We start from the raw sequence: 15,776 nt of genomic DNA on the forward strand, positions 1-15,776 counted from the left end.
GGGAGTGTAGGGAGGGCTAGGAGCAGGAAGGTCCTGAGTCCTGAGTCAGAATGGAGACAAGTGTCTTCGAGGTTTCTTCTCTACCCCTGACTAAGGGGGAGGCACCTGAGGAGGGCCTTGACCAAAGGCTACCCCCTCCGTTGCTGAAGGTCTCTGAAGGAAGCTGGGCTAAGAATGTAGGATGGGCCAGGGGCTTGAGCCCTTGGCTGTGACCCCTCAGAGACTGCATACACTGGCAGGGCACCACGTTGGTGTGTGGGGGGCGGGCAGACTTCCCCACCAGGCCTGCCGGGGAGAGCCTTTGTAATGGCCTGTGGTGGTGCCTGAGAAGTTAACAGGTGTACACTATTCTATGGGGCTTCCATGGTGGCTCATCGTAAAGAATTGGCCTGCAGTGCAGGAGACAAGGATTCAATCCCTGGGTTGGGAAGATGCCCTAGAGGAGGGCATGGCAACCCACTCCAGTATTCTTGCCTGGAAAACTCATGGACAGAGGAGCCTGGTGGGCTACAGTCCATAGGTCGCAAAGAGTTGGACAGGACTGAAGTGACTGAACATACACACACATATGCGCGTACACACACACACACACACACACACACACTATGGGCTTTCCCAGGTAGTGCTAGTGGTAAAAAACCCACCCACCAATGCTAGAGACATAAGAAAAGTGGGTTAAATTCCTGGGTCAGGAGGAGCCCCTGGAGGAGGGCATGGAAACTCACTCCAGTACTTTTGCCTGGAGAATCCCATGGACAGAGGAGCCTGGTGGGCTACAGTCATGGGGTCGCAAAGAGTTGGACATGACTGAGGCGACAGCACACACATACACACACGCACACTCTGTATAAAAATAGATGAACGAACTATATTCAATATCTCCTAGCAACGTCTGATGGAAAAGAACCTGACATCTATAAATATCATGTATATATATATACACACACATATATATGCATGCATATATATATCTCACTTGGCTGTACACCAGATATTAATACAACATTGTAAATCAACTATACTTCAATTAAAAAAAATACTTTAAAAAAGTCAGGCATAAGTTTTTGGCCAGAAGCTGGATTCCATGCTTTTCCCTCACTAGGGGATGAATGAGTTTTGAGGGGGAAAACCAAGAAAGGACGACTGAGCACATGGATTCCCTGACGTCACGCACAGCTGTGGTGCCTCCAGTTGTGACAGAGTGACCGCATACGTGCATAGCTGTATGTAGATGTTCTCTCACTTTTCAGAGCTTCACATGGGTGGATCCTCACGTGCACATGTGCACACAGATACACACCAGGACTGCCCTTATCAATAAAAAGACTGATTGTGTGTCTTATCCAGAACTCTGTGTTAGTCAGCTTTGTCCCTGTTAGCACGGCTGCATGAGAAGCACCTGCAGAACTCAGTGGACTGCAGCAATGAAAGTTTATCCTCTACTCAGGGTCCTCAGGTCGACTGCACTTTGGCTGAACCCAGCTGGGCTGGTTGGGCAGCTCTGCTTCAGGTTGTGGGTCAGCTGGGTTTGGCTCCAGACTGTGGATCAGGCTCAAGGATACTCCTGGGCTCTGGAGTTATCTGGGGTGTGCTTTTCAAGGAGGATCCTGGGAGCAAATGAGTCAGGTCTTCACTTAAGACCTCTGCTTTCAGATGTGCGAGTATTTCACTAGGCAAAGGAGGTCGCAGGTCCAGGGCCCAGATGACTTAGGGAGGGAGGTAGATCCCTCCCCCACCAGCTCTCTTCACCTACCCATGGGAGGGTAAGGGGAGTGGATGTGTGCTGAACAGTAAACTAGACGATCGTGCTTTTCTGTCTATAGAGGCAGGGACTGAGCTCCTGGCATTAGTTTTCTATTGCTGTTGTAACAAATTATTGCAATCTTAAATAAGGCAACACAAATTTATTATCTGACCTATCTGTAGGTCAGAAGTCTGACACAGATCTCAGAAGGCTAAAATCTAGGGGTCATCAGGGCTGTCTTCTTTACTAGAGGCACTAGAGGAGAATCTATTTTCTTGCCTCTTTCAGTTTCTAGAGTCTGCCTGTTCCTTGGCTTGTGGGTCCTTCCTCCGTCTTCAAAACCAGTAACAGCAGGTTGAGTCCTTCTCCTGTCACATCACTCTGGCCTCCTCTTCTGCCCTTTCTTCTACTTTTAACGACTCTGTGATGACACCGGGCCTACCAGGATAATGCAGAGTAATCTCTCCATGGGTCAGGTAATTGGCAACCTTAGTTTTATCTGCAATCATAATTTATCTTCGCTGTGTAGCATAACACACTCCCAGATTCTGGGGATAGTATGTGGACATCTTTAAGGGGCTATTTTTGGCTCAGCAGGTAAAGAATCCGCCTGCACTGTGGGAGACCTGGGTTCGATCCCTGGGTTGGGAAGATCCCCTGGAGAAGGGAAAGGCTACCCACTCTAGTATTCTGGCCTAGAGAATTCCATGGACTGTATAGTCCATGGGGTCTCAAAGAGTCGGACATGACTGAGCGACTTTCATTTCACATTATTCCTCCTACCTCAAAGATTCACGTCTGTCTTACAGGCAAAGTATACATTCACCTCTTCCCAAAGTCTCATCCTGTTATTGCATCAACTCAAAGGAAAAGCATCTCATCTAAAACCCATCAGTTCAAAAATCCCAAATATCATTTAAACCAGGTAGAGGGAGGCTCTGAAAAGACTTTATTCATCCCTGTACACAATTCCTTCCCATCTGTGAACCCGTGAAACTCAAAAAACAAGTTATTTGCTCAGAAAAGGCAGTGGTGGGGTAGACATTAGATAAAAGTTACAGACTTTCTCATTCAAAAGGGAGAAAATGAAAGGAAAAAAGGAGTCCCAAGCGATTTCAAAATTCAACTGCTTTCTAGGCCTGGGAATAATCCTCTAGGCTTGTATCATCACAGAGTCCTTAAAAATGGAAGAAGGGGACAGAAGAAGAAGCTGGAGTGTTTTGGGGAGGCCGTGCGGGGGCAGGGCAGTGGTCGGCAGTCCAGCGGTCCTTAATAGCCTGCAAAGAGTGGGGGGTAGAGGGCAAAAGTCGTGGAAATTCTTAATTTTTGGAAATCATCCACCCAGGAGAGGGTCGCCACTGATTTGCTCTTCAAAGGGTGGGGTTGGTCTAGATTTTTCAGAACAGCAGTCCCCAGCCTTTTTGGAATGAGAGATCGGTTTCGTGGGAGACGGTTTTTCCACGGATGAGGTTTCTGGGTGATTCAAGCACATTACGCTTACTTTGCAGCTGCTCCCCAGCACTAGCATCACAACCTCGGTTCCACCTCGGATCACCAGGCATTACATGCTCGTAAGGAGCACACAACCTAGATCCCTCATATGCACAGTTCACATTAGGGTTCCCACACATACGAGAGACTAATGCTGCCGATCCTACAGGAGGCAGACTCAGGAGGTAGTGTGAGCATTGAAGAGACTGTGAATACAATTGCCTGTCGCTTTCCTCTTGCTGTGTGCCCCCCATCCCCCATCCCCATTCAATATTGATCCGTGGCCCAGGGGTTCAGGAGCCCTGATCTAGAGAATCTACATCTGCCTCCACACATTTAAAAGCCCTCAGATCTTGTGGGGTAGATTTATGAAACAGGTTTGTGTAAAGCTCTCTAGCAGGGAGTCATTAGCCCGCGTGGGTCTGCTTCGTCCATTTTCCTCTCTCTGCCTAGGAACTGCTGTGTTCACGGAGGGATCTCATCAGAGAATTCAGAATTTTGCACAGAAGAGATTAGCGTACTCTGGGTGGGTAGGCAGACACATATTCAGAGACTAAGTGCAGAAGCCAAAGCTTGAATACACAATGGTCCAGTGCATCAAAGTTTCACTATTGATCTGGGGCAGCAGGGCTGGCGGCCAGTTGGGCCTGGACTCTGCTTGTCTTAACTGAATGTGTTTATGCTGGGGTGTGTTGGGGGCCATTCCCCATCATCAGAGATGTGGGACCTGCCTAGATTGGTTGAGAAAAATGCCGGGGCAGTCTAAGTGCTGCAGTGGTCCCAGGGTGTCATCTGGTGAGCAAACCCAACAAGAGGAAAGACAGAGCTTGCAGGGGGCCCACGTGAGGCAAGGTCTATTCTGTGCCAAGGTCGAAATTAGGGTCCCAGCTCATGGTGGTGTCCTAGGCAATGCTGTCTCCTGTGGAGTCTTCTGAAGGGGTGATGTCACCTTAGGTGAAATCCTGTGGAGAGGCGATGTCCTCTCATCCACTCAGGTGCAAGAGGGGAGACGCCCTGAATTGAGGCCATTAGGGCCTGGTTGAGTCCAGAGTGTAGTTATAATGGGGAATTGGCCTCTGAATGACCTTGAGACATAGAGCTTTGTTGGGCAGAGGTGGGGGTGGTCGCAGGTGCATTAACATTTACTCCATAGGTTAGTGTCCCCATTTGTCTGGGGGGGGGGCTTCCCTGATAGCTCAGTTGGTAAAGAATCTACCTGCAATGCAGGAGGCCCCGGTTCGATTCCCGGGTTGGAAAGATCTGCTGGAGAACGGATAGGCTACCCAATCCAGTGTTCTTGGGCTTCCCTTGTAGCTCAGCTGGTAAAGAATCCACCTGCAACGTGGGAGACCTGGGTTCGATCCCTGGATTGAGCAGATCCCCTGGAGATCTTAACTGTTGTCAGGTGCATGGGAAAGGGCCAGGGGCCAGGGCAGTCACCCTGGGCTCACCAGGAGTACATCCTGAGTGACACCACTTGTGGGGAGTTTCCAGAGCATATTATTTGAGGGTATTTTCCACATGTGTCAGTTTTAAGTTATTCTGCCCCCTGATCACCAGCCATACCATATTGTCTGCAGGGCTGGGTACAATTACCTCCTCTTCCAGTGAAAGTTCATAGTTATTACTGGCTTGAGTTGGCCCTTGTATCCTGGAATTTAGGCAAAGCTTCTGCCTTAAGAAGATTAGGATTCCAAATCAGCATACTTGGGGCCGTGGGTGGGGGGAGGTGGAGCACTCCATAATGAAAGAATCCCACCCTATTGTCTGTCCATCACCCTTTCCTGGAGTATTGGATGGTGGCAGGAGTGAGAGAGGATGTGTATGGGGAACCAGGGGAGGAGAACCAGGGGAGGGGAAAAAGACTAGGTATCACCTTTGACAACAAGAACAGACCATTGGGGTGTCTTCTGAGCGTTTTGCTGGGTATCTCCGAAGGGGGAGAGTTTAACAAGGTGAGAACTGTGGGCAGGCATGAACCAGAAGCTAAAATATTAGATGACCAGGCACTATTTCTAAGTTTTAGTAGGGGTTGTTTGAAAAGCCTATTCTGGTACTCAGGCCAGCTAATCGGACAAAAGGAAGTTTCCTGTTTTTTTTTTTTTAATTGTTTATTTATTTGGCTGCACTGGGTCTTAGTTGTGGCGTTGAGACCTAATTCCCTGACCAGGGATCAAACTCAGGCACCCTGCGTTGGGAACAGTCTTGACCACTGGACCACCAGCAAAGTTCCGGAAGTTTCTGTTTAAAGGCCCATCTCTGTGTATCTTGTAAAGTGCATTGTGAGCTTTGATCTGAATCTAGTTTAAGGCACATGTGGAAATTAGAGGGGCCCCGGAGCAGTGGTGAATGTCAGATTATCCCCACAATAAGCCCGTGTGTTGACCATGGCTTGTATATACTGAATATCGCCAGCAGATGGCGGTACAGGCCCAATAAAATGAACCTGTCTCCAATTACAAGGGCGTAATTGGAGGGAACGGCAGAGTATATCACCGGAAATGCTGGACTGAATAACTCACAAGCTGGAATCAAGATTGCCAGAAGAAATATCAACAGTCTCAGATATGCAGATGATACCCCTTTAATGGTAGAAAGTGAAGAGGAACTAAAGACCCTCTTGATGAAGGTGAAAGAAGAGAGTGGAAAAGATGACTTAAAACTCAACATTAATAAAACTAAGATCATGGCATCCCGTCCCATCACTTCATGGCAAACAGATGGGGAAAAAATGGAAACAGTGGAAGATTTTATTTTCTTGGGCTCCAAAATCACTGTGGATGGTGACTGCAGCCATGAAATTAAAACAGGCTTGCCCCTTGGGAGAAAAGTTATGACAAACCAAGACAGCGTATTCAAAAGCAGAGACATCACTTTGCTGACTAAGGTCCGTATAGTCAAAGCTATGGATTTTCCAGTTGTCATGTACGGATGTGAGAGCTGGACAATAAAAAAGGCTGAGTGCTGAAGAATTGTTTTCGAACTGTGGTGCTGAAGAAGACTCTTGAGAGTCCCTTGGACAGCAAGGAGATCAAACCAGTCAATCCTAAAGAAAATCAACCCTGAATATTCATTGGAAGGACTGATGCTGAAGTTCCAATACTTTAGCCACCTGATGCAAAGAACTGACTCACTGGAAGACTCTGATGCTGGGAAAGATTGAAGGCAGGAGAAGGGGATGACAGAAGATGGGATGGTTGGATGGCATTACCAACGCAGTGGACATGAATTTTAGCAAACTCCAGGAGATAGTGAAGGACAGGGAAGCCTGTTGTGCTGCAGTCCATGGGATTGCAGAGTCAGACACTGAACTGAGTGACTGAACAAGTTAAAGAATTTAAGGCTTTCCTACGTATGGGAAAATGCAATAGTCTAGGCTTGCTGAAATCATACCTTTCATCTGCATCTCAGCTATCTAGGGCCGGTGCTTACAGTCACCATGGGGAGTGGCTAATGATTGCCAGATAGATGGCATTGTTCTCCCTGGGTGCCCTCTGGGCTCAGAAATTCACTTTTGGAGAGCCTGAATCGCAGATGGCTATGACATCCTCCTTGTTTATTGATATGGCAGTAAATAACTCCGTTTCATGGGGACTTCCCTGGTGGCTCAGTGGTAAAGAATCCGCCTGCAATGGAGGAGCCACAGAAGATATGGGTTCAATCCCTGGGTCAGGAGAATACCCTGGAGGAGGCTATGGCAACCCATTGCAGGATTCTTGCCTGGAGAGTCCCCTTGGCAGAGGAGGCTGGCTACTTGGCATGCATACACACACTCCGTTTCATCATCCTCAGGAATCTAGACAGAGAGTAGGGGAATGGGTAGAAAACTGGAAGACACGTGGCCAGTTTGAGTTGTGGTATGCTTTATAATTCGGAGAAGGCAATGGCACCCCACTCCAGTACTTTTGCCTGGAAAATCCCATGGACGGAGGAGCCTGGTAGGCTGTAGTCCATGGGGTCGCTAGAGTCGGACACGACTGACGCAACTTAGCAGCAGCAGCATGCTTTATAATTATTGTGCCTCTGTTAGAATATTACTTTTTCCTGTTAATATGTTTACTGTAGAAAAATTATACATATAAGTAATCAATAAATAACACTATTCGTAATTCCATCTTTGTATCACTTTAGGGCATCTTGCTATCAGAAATGCATTTATATGATAAAAATATATTTATAATCCATGCTATTTTCTAAAAAGATTAAATGCTGTGAAAGGTTATTGCTTGCTGATCTAGTTATGAATATAAGGATGTGACTAGGAGAAGCAGAGAGAGGGCAAAATGGCAAAAGGAGGGGAGGATCAGATGGGGTGGGGGTACTGAGTGGAGAAGTAGAGTGACTTCAAGACCTAGGGTCCATGGGCTGAGGTGTCAGTGGCTAAAAAGAACTTGGAAAAAAAAAAAAAAAAACAACTTTAAAGGGAATTGTTATGAAATTTTGTTGGATAGGGGTGATGCAAAATTTCTCCCACATCTCCCCATGGCATCTTCAGTACAACTTGTATTTCTCATGACTCTATTGTAGAGTTGAATCTATTTTGGGATGCCCTGTATTTCATCTTTGAGGAGGGTGTGGAGTAAAAACGGTAGCTGTTGAGAGCATCCCAGTGTTTTGGGTAATGGTTTGCGTGTGTGCTTGTGTTTTTGTTGTAAAATGGGATCAACTTATACATATGATTTTTAAAATTGCTCTTTAATAGCACATCAAAGTTATCCTTTATGACTGAAGAGAACTCTAAACTTATCCTTTAAGGAAAAAATTGTTTATTATTTATTTGGCTGCATCAGGTCTTAGTTGCTTCATGAAGGCTCAGTAATTGCCCCACAGTGTGTGGGATCTTAGCTCCCTGACCAGGGATCAAACCTGCATTTCCTGCATTGCAACGTGGGATTCTTAACCGCTGGACCACCAGGAAGGTCCCTAAACTTCTCCTTTTTAAGAGGTACATAGTATCCACATTATGAATCTATAGCTACTTTGCTTCACATTTCCCTCATCCCTGGACATTTAGGCAGCTTCTGGTTTTTCATTATTTTAAACTATGCTGTTAAGGTTATGCCTGTTCACACATTTTTACTTTAAATTTATTTGGTTGCACCAGATCTTAGTTGCAGCATGTGGGATCTAGTTCTGCGTTGGGAGCGTGAAGTCTTAACCACTGGACCACCAGGGAACTTACCATCCATCATTTTAAAACTGCGGATCCTGGTTATTTCCTCAGAATACAGCCATTCCTTACATTAGAGTCTCTCAGCCAAAGAACACGAACAAGGTTTAAGGTTTTTAACTTTTAAAACATTTTTTAGAAAGGATATAGATTTCCAGAAGTAGCATTAACTGGTTTAAATGAATAAAAGACCTGTTTCTTTGTACTTGTTTTCACTCGGCCTTCTGATAGGATTATGCCAACTTTACATGATATGGCTATCACTGACTCGATGGATATGAGTTTGAGCATGCTCTGGGAGTTGGTGGTGGTCAGGGAAGCCTGGCGTGCTGCAGTCCATGGGGTTGCAGGGTTGGACACAACTGAGTGAACTGAACTGATGTGATATATATATGATATGGCTGGGCACATTCAAGTCACCAGCATCATTGCCTTGCTTTCAGAAACTGCTACGAATGTCAGATCTATGTATTTTTGTCCATTTCATTATGCAAATGAGTACCTCATCTGTTGATCCACATGGAGGCCAAATACATGCATTCAGCTCCTTTCTCTCCCATGCTTTGTGGCAGGCATGGGGTGCCCCACTCAGATCTCCCGTCAGGAGAACTGTCTTGAGGATGTAGTTGGTGGAGAGCCTTCAGCTGCCATATTTCCAGATGTGCCGTAGCATTCTCCCCAAGGTCGTGTTCTCCAGGGGCTGCTCCCAGCCAGTGACTGAACCCAGTGCCTAGCCATCCCTGCCCTGGGTGGGGCTCCTTTGAGGAGCAGTTCTTGTTTTGGGGCCTTGATGGGCTTGGCTGAGACTTTTCTTCAATCTTCAGCCTCAGGCTCCTCCTATCCAGTCCTCTGTCTGTCTATCTTTCCTTTTCAGGTATCAGACCAGTAATGTAGTATGAGGACTCTCCCTGTCTACTCCTTCTCACCGCCTTCCATCACAGGTGTTCCCCCTTAATAAATGGTTTTGTGTCTAATTCTGTCTTGGCATTGGCTCTTGGAAGACCCAAGCTGACGCACACCCCATGGATGAGTCCACAGAGCAGCCGTTACTGTAGGATAGATACAAACTCCAAATTGTTTATTTATTTTTTTTTAGTATTTTAAATTTTATTTTATTTAACTTTACAATATTGTATTGGTTTTGCCATATATCAAAACGAATCTGCCACAGGTATACATGTGTTCCCCATCCTGAACCCTCCTCCCTCCCCAAACTGTTTATTGAGTGAAAGATGCAGAGAGACAAAACAGGAGCTTTAAGTCATGATAGTCCTTCGGCTTCTTGAAGATTCTATTGTCTTACCCATTGGTCCTTGCTTTGGCCAACTGTGTATCTGGTTTGTTAGGCTTCTGGATGGGTGGTTGCATCACGGGCTGTGCTATGAAGAGGCCTTTGACACAACACTGTTTGTACCTGTCACACATGAATATCGTTTTTTCCAGGGAGCCGCATTCCAGCTTGCAGTGTCCCGCGATCTTACGCCCACAAATTGTCCCGCCCCCTTTGGCTGCAATGGAGAAGAAAAGATAGAGAATCCAAGGTTAGAAACAATTGAGGGACTGCCAAGGGGTTGGGGCTTTTTTGGTTTTTGGCCCCACTATGGGCATGTGGGATCCTGAACTCTGACCAGGAATAGAACCCTCACCCCACTAGACTGCCAGGGAAGTCTCTAAAGCAGACATTTTATCCTCAAATGTATGCTTGAAATATGAGTCTTGAGAAGAACGCAGGAGGAGACAGAATTTCCCTTGATGGATGGCCTCTGGGAATGCAGAAGAGCTCTTTGTCTTTGCCAGCATCTACATCTTTGCAACAGCTAAAGCTTCTCATTTTTGCTGTAGTTTGTACCACAGAACGTCTGAGTGAAAAGGGGACCGGGGAGCCAGGTCTTCATTGTTGGGGAGGCATTTGAACACTCCAAGGGGTACTTGTGGCTGTTTTTACTCATCCCACATCTCCTTTTTTTTTTTTTAATTTATTTATTTTAATTGGAGGCTAATTACTGTATAATATTGTAGTGTTTTTTGCCATACATTGACATGAATCAGCCATGGGTGTACATGTGTCCCCCATCCTGAACCCCTCTCCCATCTCCCTCCCCATCCCATCCCTCAGGATTGTCCCAGTGTACCCCACATCTCCTTTTAAAGGTGTTCCTGCCTCACTTGTTCTTAAGGATTATGAACTTGTCAATATCAATCAACCCAGAGTGGGGGAAAAAAAAAAGTTGAATCATTACAGAGAAAATAATGGTTGCTATGACAGGCTATTTTGCATTCATACACCGTTACCAAGTACAACCTTCTCATCAAACCTGAGGGCTTTGTCTCTGTGCTCTGTGTCCACCATGGGCCCACAGCCCTGGCATCTTCTGAGAGGCTTCTCCTCTGGTTCTTCACACCCATTGCCTGGCTCTCTGAATTTTCTCTCTGGTTCTTCATTCTCTTCCCCCAGTGTTTGAGCTGAGCACCTCCTTTGACATTTTATGTACACTTACCTTCTTAAGAGGTCTCCTGTTCTCCCTGCCAGCCCTCTTGGGTGTAGGCAGGTGCTCCTGAATTTTTTACCCCAGGGCTTGGTCTCTCCTCTGAGCACAGACCTGGGTCTGATCTCAGAGGCTGCAAATGTGGAAGAGAGACGCCTTCTCAGCGTTTTAGGAGCTTAGATGTAGAGAGCTCATGTAAGGGGAAAGGGAGATATTTTGAACCAAGTTGGGGCTGACTCTTGTTTTAGAATGGGAAAAAATTGGGATGGATAGGTTTTGGTATAGGGTATAGGTTTGATGGATGGATAAGGGGTATTGGGGACAGTGGTGGATGCTGGGAGACCCCCACTTTAGGTCAGAGCTCAGTGGGCTGAGCCCTGCCTACTTCCAACCTGGCTTGTCTGTCACCAGAGAAACCAGATCTGCTGGTGTTCCTGGCTCCCAGTCCCTTCACTCTTCTCCATCCAGTTTACCTGGGGTCACCAGGAATCCCAGGGCTGTAAAGACCAGGAGCAGGAGCTTCATGGCTGAAGGGCTGGCCTGGGGAGTAGATGGTGGTTTGGTGGAGTCAGGGTCCTCTACTGTCATATGCTTGGAGCTACTGCCTTTATAGGGTCTACACAATGCCAAGCTCCTGGGCAGTGAGCCAGGAGAAGTCTCTGAAACCCAGAACAGACAGGTTAGATCAGAGTGTCTAATAGCCTGTAGCCTGGATTGATTTATTGAGCACCTGTATTCTAGGCTATTAGCAGTGAGAGAGAAACAGAACAAAGAGCACCCATCTTTGAAACTGTCTTCTAGCCAGTGTTGGTGAGGGTATGGGGAAACGTGTTCTCTCGAAATGTTGCTGGGAGTTTTGCTTTTGTAGAGCAATTTGGCATCAGAAGTCTTAAAAATAATGCTAACCTTTTGACTCAAGAGACTCTGTTCTTTGGACTTCTGTCTGATGAAATAATTAAACAAGTACACAGAGAGATTTATCTCAACGTTGTTCACAGTAGCAGAAAACCAAAAGCAACCTAACTGATGGTAAAAACAAACTATGGAAACAAAATACATATCTAGTATGATTTACCTATAGGAATATTACTTTTTGCCTGTTTCAATATGAATACATGTGGGCTCAGTTGTGTCTGATTCTTTGTGACCCCGTGGATGGTAGCCTGCCAGGCTCCTCTGACCATGTAAGTTTTCCAGGCAGGAATATTGGAGTGGGTTGCCATTTCCTACACCAGGGGATCTTCTCGACCTGGGGATAGAACTGGCCTCTCTTGCATCCCTTGCTTTGGCAGGCAAATTCTTTACTACTGAGTCACCTGGGAAACCCCTTCAATATGAATACTCTCATTGAAACTGAGCAGGGCCCTGAGGGGCCCTCTCAGATACAAAGCCCCTTTATCCCCTGCTTCTTATAAAAAATAGCTTTAGTGTCCAAGCCTTTCCTGAGTTCCAAAGAGCAGGCACAGGCGGCTACTATTCAGGGAAAGGAGGGAATGCAGAAAACACAGGAAAAGCAAGAAAACAAGAAATGTAATGACAATAATTTAGCAATTAAAGAGTCCTAGTTCCTCCTCAAGGGATATACATAATAATCTAATACATATCTTTGTGCAGTTCTTTGAGAACTAAGATAGACCACACACATCCCCCAGGCCCCCTATCCTGGACTCTAGTTGATCTTTATTTTGATTAATCTGCCTAACCTTTGTCCCAAGGGACTGTGGGTCAGGTTTCCCATTGTAATATCTGCCTTCCAGCTTTTAAAATTATATTAAGGCAATGGCACCCCACTCCAGTACTCTTGCCTGGAAAATCCCACGGACGGAGGAGCCTGGAAGGCTGCAGCCCACGGGGTCGCTGAGGGTCGGGCACAACTGAGCGACTTCACTTTCACTTTTCACTTTCATGCACTGGAGAAGGAAATGGCAGCCCATTCCGGTGTTCTTGCCTGGAGAATCCCAGAGGTGGGGAAGTCTGGTGGGCTGCCGTCTATGGGATCGCACAGAGTCGGACACGACTGAAGTGACTTAGCAGCAGCATACTGGGATAAACAGAGAAGACTTGTTTGGGGTCCTTAATGTTGGGGGACCAGCAGGGGGTCCCTTTGGCTCACCCAGCCTTTGGTAGTGCTGCATTAAACCTTTGTTTTAACTCATCCATGACCATTTTAGTCATTCTGATGTTGGCCAAAATCTTGGCTTTTTCTGAAAACCGAAGGTGAATAAAAAAATACAGAGACAAAGTTTACAAAAAATAGAAAGGGGGCTTTAATTCTCAGCCGACGGAGAGGGGAACACAGTTGGCTCATGCCTCAAGAACTGTCCCCTCGCTCCTTGAGGAGTCTAGAGGCTTATATAAGGCAAGGGCTTGGCAGTCAGGAATCAGCTGGAAGTCATGATGAGGAACAAGTGTGATAGAATCTTGATTTCTTCCTCTTGCATTCTTTCAAAGACAGTCATAGACTGGTGTCAGTAACCCAGTAATTGAGTCTAGCAGTTTGGTGGCTCTGCGGCCTTCTTTCTGATACGTAACTACAAGGGAAAGGGTGTTTGTAAGGGTAAACCCCAGATACAGGATGTGTTTAGCATAGAGTCCAAGGAAAAAATGAGAATTATAGCTCCTGCAGAGTTAGGGGGCCGAAAAGGAAACTTAGTTACACACGTTCAGAGTTAGGAGCAGTTAAAGTAAAAAACAAGAAATCAGGCCTGCTCACTGTTTTCTTTATTTGTGTTCTCAGGAAAAGGAAAGAGAAAAGCTAGTTCCTCTTTTTTCCTTGTTACTGCAACAATTCTATTTCTTAGTAACAGTCTAAAGACTTCCACCTGCTGGGATGAGTCCCAAGACTCTCCCCTTTCTGTTTCCTGTTTGTTTCATTGCTATCAATATTTGCTTTGCTTATCTTATTTTTAAATAACTCTTTAAAAATTTCAATCTTGTTGGGAAGCATCCCCGGAATTCTCCTTAGCCTCTCCCCATTCTCTTGTTCATTAATTGAATGTTTTTATTAGCATCTGTTATACCTGTGAGGGGGCTTCCCTGGTGGCTCAGTGGTAAAGAATCTGTTGCAGGAAGGGGGACTGCTTTCAGGGCCCGAAGCTGGGCTCTTGTCTAACATTCGGAAATGAATTGTCTGAGGAGACACATGTGCTGACAAGGCAAGAGATTTTCTTGGGAATAGGGCACCCTGGTGGAGAGCAGCAGGGTAAAGGAACCCAGGAGAACTGCCCCACCATGTGGTTCGTAGTCTTGGGTTTTATGGTGATGGGATTAGTTTCCGGGTCGTCTTTAGCCAGTCATTCTGACTCAGAGTCCTTCCTGGTGGTGCACACCTTGCTTAGCCAAGACGGATGCCAGCGAGAAGGATTCTGGGAGGTGGTTGGATATGTGGTGTCTCCTTTTGACTTTTCCCGAACTCTTCTTGCTGGTGGCTTATTAGTTCCGTGTTCCTTACCAGGACCTCCTAACAACTCATGCAAATGTTTACTATGGTGCCCAGCCAGGGTGGGCTGTTTCAGTCAGTGTGCTTCCCCTAACAAATCTGCCTGCAAGGCAGGAGCCATAGGAGACGTGGGTTCGATCCCTGGGTCGGGAAGATCCCCTGGAGGGGGGCATGGCAACCCACTCCAGTATTCTTGCCTGGAGAATCCTATGGACAGAGGAGCTTGGAGGGTCGCAGAGTCAGACACTACTGAAGTGACTTAGCACGCAAGCATACCTATGAGGGGAAACTGAGACAGCAAATTTGAACTGTTTCTGGTTTTGCAACAAGTTTATATTGGGTGTCCATGTGAAAGGGGCTCCCTGTCAACTACAAATTGGCAATTGCCATCTGACTTTACAAGGATTAAGTCATATGCTGCTGTAGCTGACCCATCCCCTGAAAGGAGTTCAGTGTGGAGAGCAGAAATGAGGGACTCTGTGCTCAGGGGACAGCCTGGCAGAACAGGTCTTCAGATAGTTATTTCCCCCAATTTATAAAATGCCATGTAAAGACAGTTCATAGTTGCTTACTTCTTAGTTTTACTAAAATTTTCTGGAAGAGTTTAAGCAGGAAAAGTTTAGCAGGATAGGTTTAGTTTGCTGTGCTGTGCTTAGTCGCTCGGTCATGTCTGACTCTTTGTGACCCCGTGGACTGTGGTCAACCAGGCTTCTCTGTCCATGGGGATTCTCCAGGAAAAAATATTGCAGTGGGTTGTCATGCCCTTCTCCAGGGGTTCTTCCCAACTGAGGGATCCACCCCAGGTCTCTTGTACTGCAGGTGGATTCTTTACTCTCTGAGCCACCAGGGAAGCCCCTAGGTTTAGTTTAGCTCTTCTCTAAACTTTTGGTAGAATTCGCCTGTGAAGCCATCTGGCCCTGGGCTTTGTTTGTTGGAAGATTTTTTGTTACAGTTTTGATATAAAATGAATTATGAGAATAGTAATTTAGGAGCTGTGTTTTTGGTTTGGACGGTGGAGTGGAATAGTATATTTGGGTTGAGAGGTCCCACAGCTCACTACAGAAAGGGTAGCAGAGTTTGCCACCCCAAAATATATCTCTTTGACAGAAGGATTACTTTAGGTTAATTGTTTTTAAGAAAGCATCAGACATATGAAAAGCTCTGAAAACTAAGAAGTTACCCTTTTGTAAGAGATATTTACAATTCTAAGGGAAATTTTAAGGGTATTTCCCATCCCAGCTTTAATTACCTTTTAGAAGTAGAGATAGCTCATACATATAAAGTGTACATGACATAAACAAACCAGAGATCTCATGGCTTTAGTAAAAGCTTAGATATGAACCAGGTATCACAATATTGATATAAGCTTACTAGTTAATAAACAGTTGGAATATCTTAAAGTTGCTTGCTCAGATGATTAAGGCTTACTATCTGTAACAGGGAAGC

Source organism: Bos mutus, chromosome 13 (genome assembly GCF_027580195.1).
Source record: "Bos mutus isolate GX-2022 chromosome 13, NWIPB_WYAK_1.1, whole genome shotgun sequence".
In the NCBI taxonomy this organism is placed as follows: Eukaryota; Metazoa; Chordata; class Mammalia; order Artiodactyla; family Bovidae; genus Bos; species Bos mutus.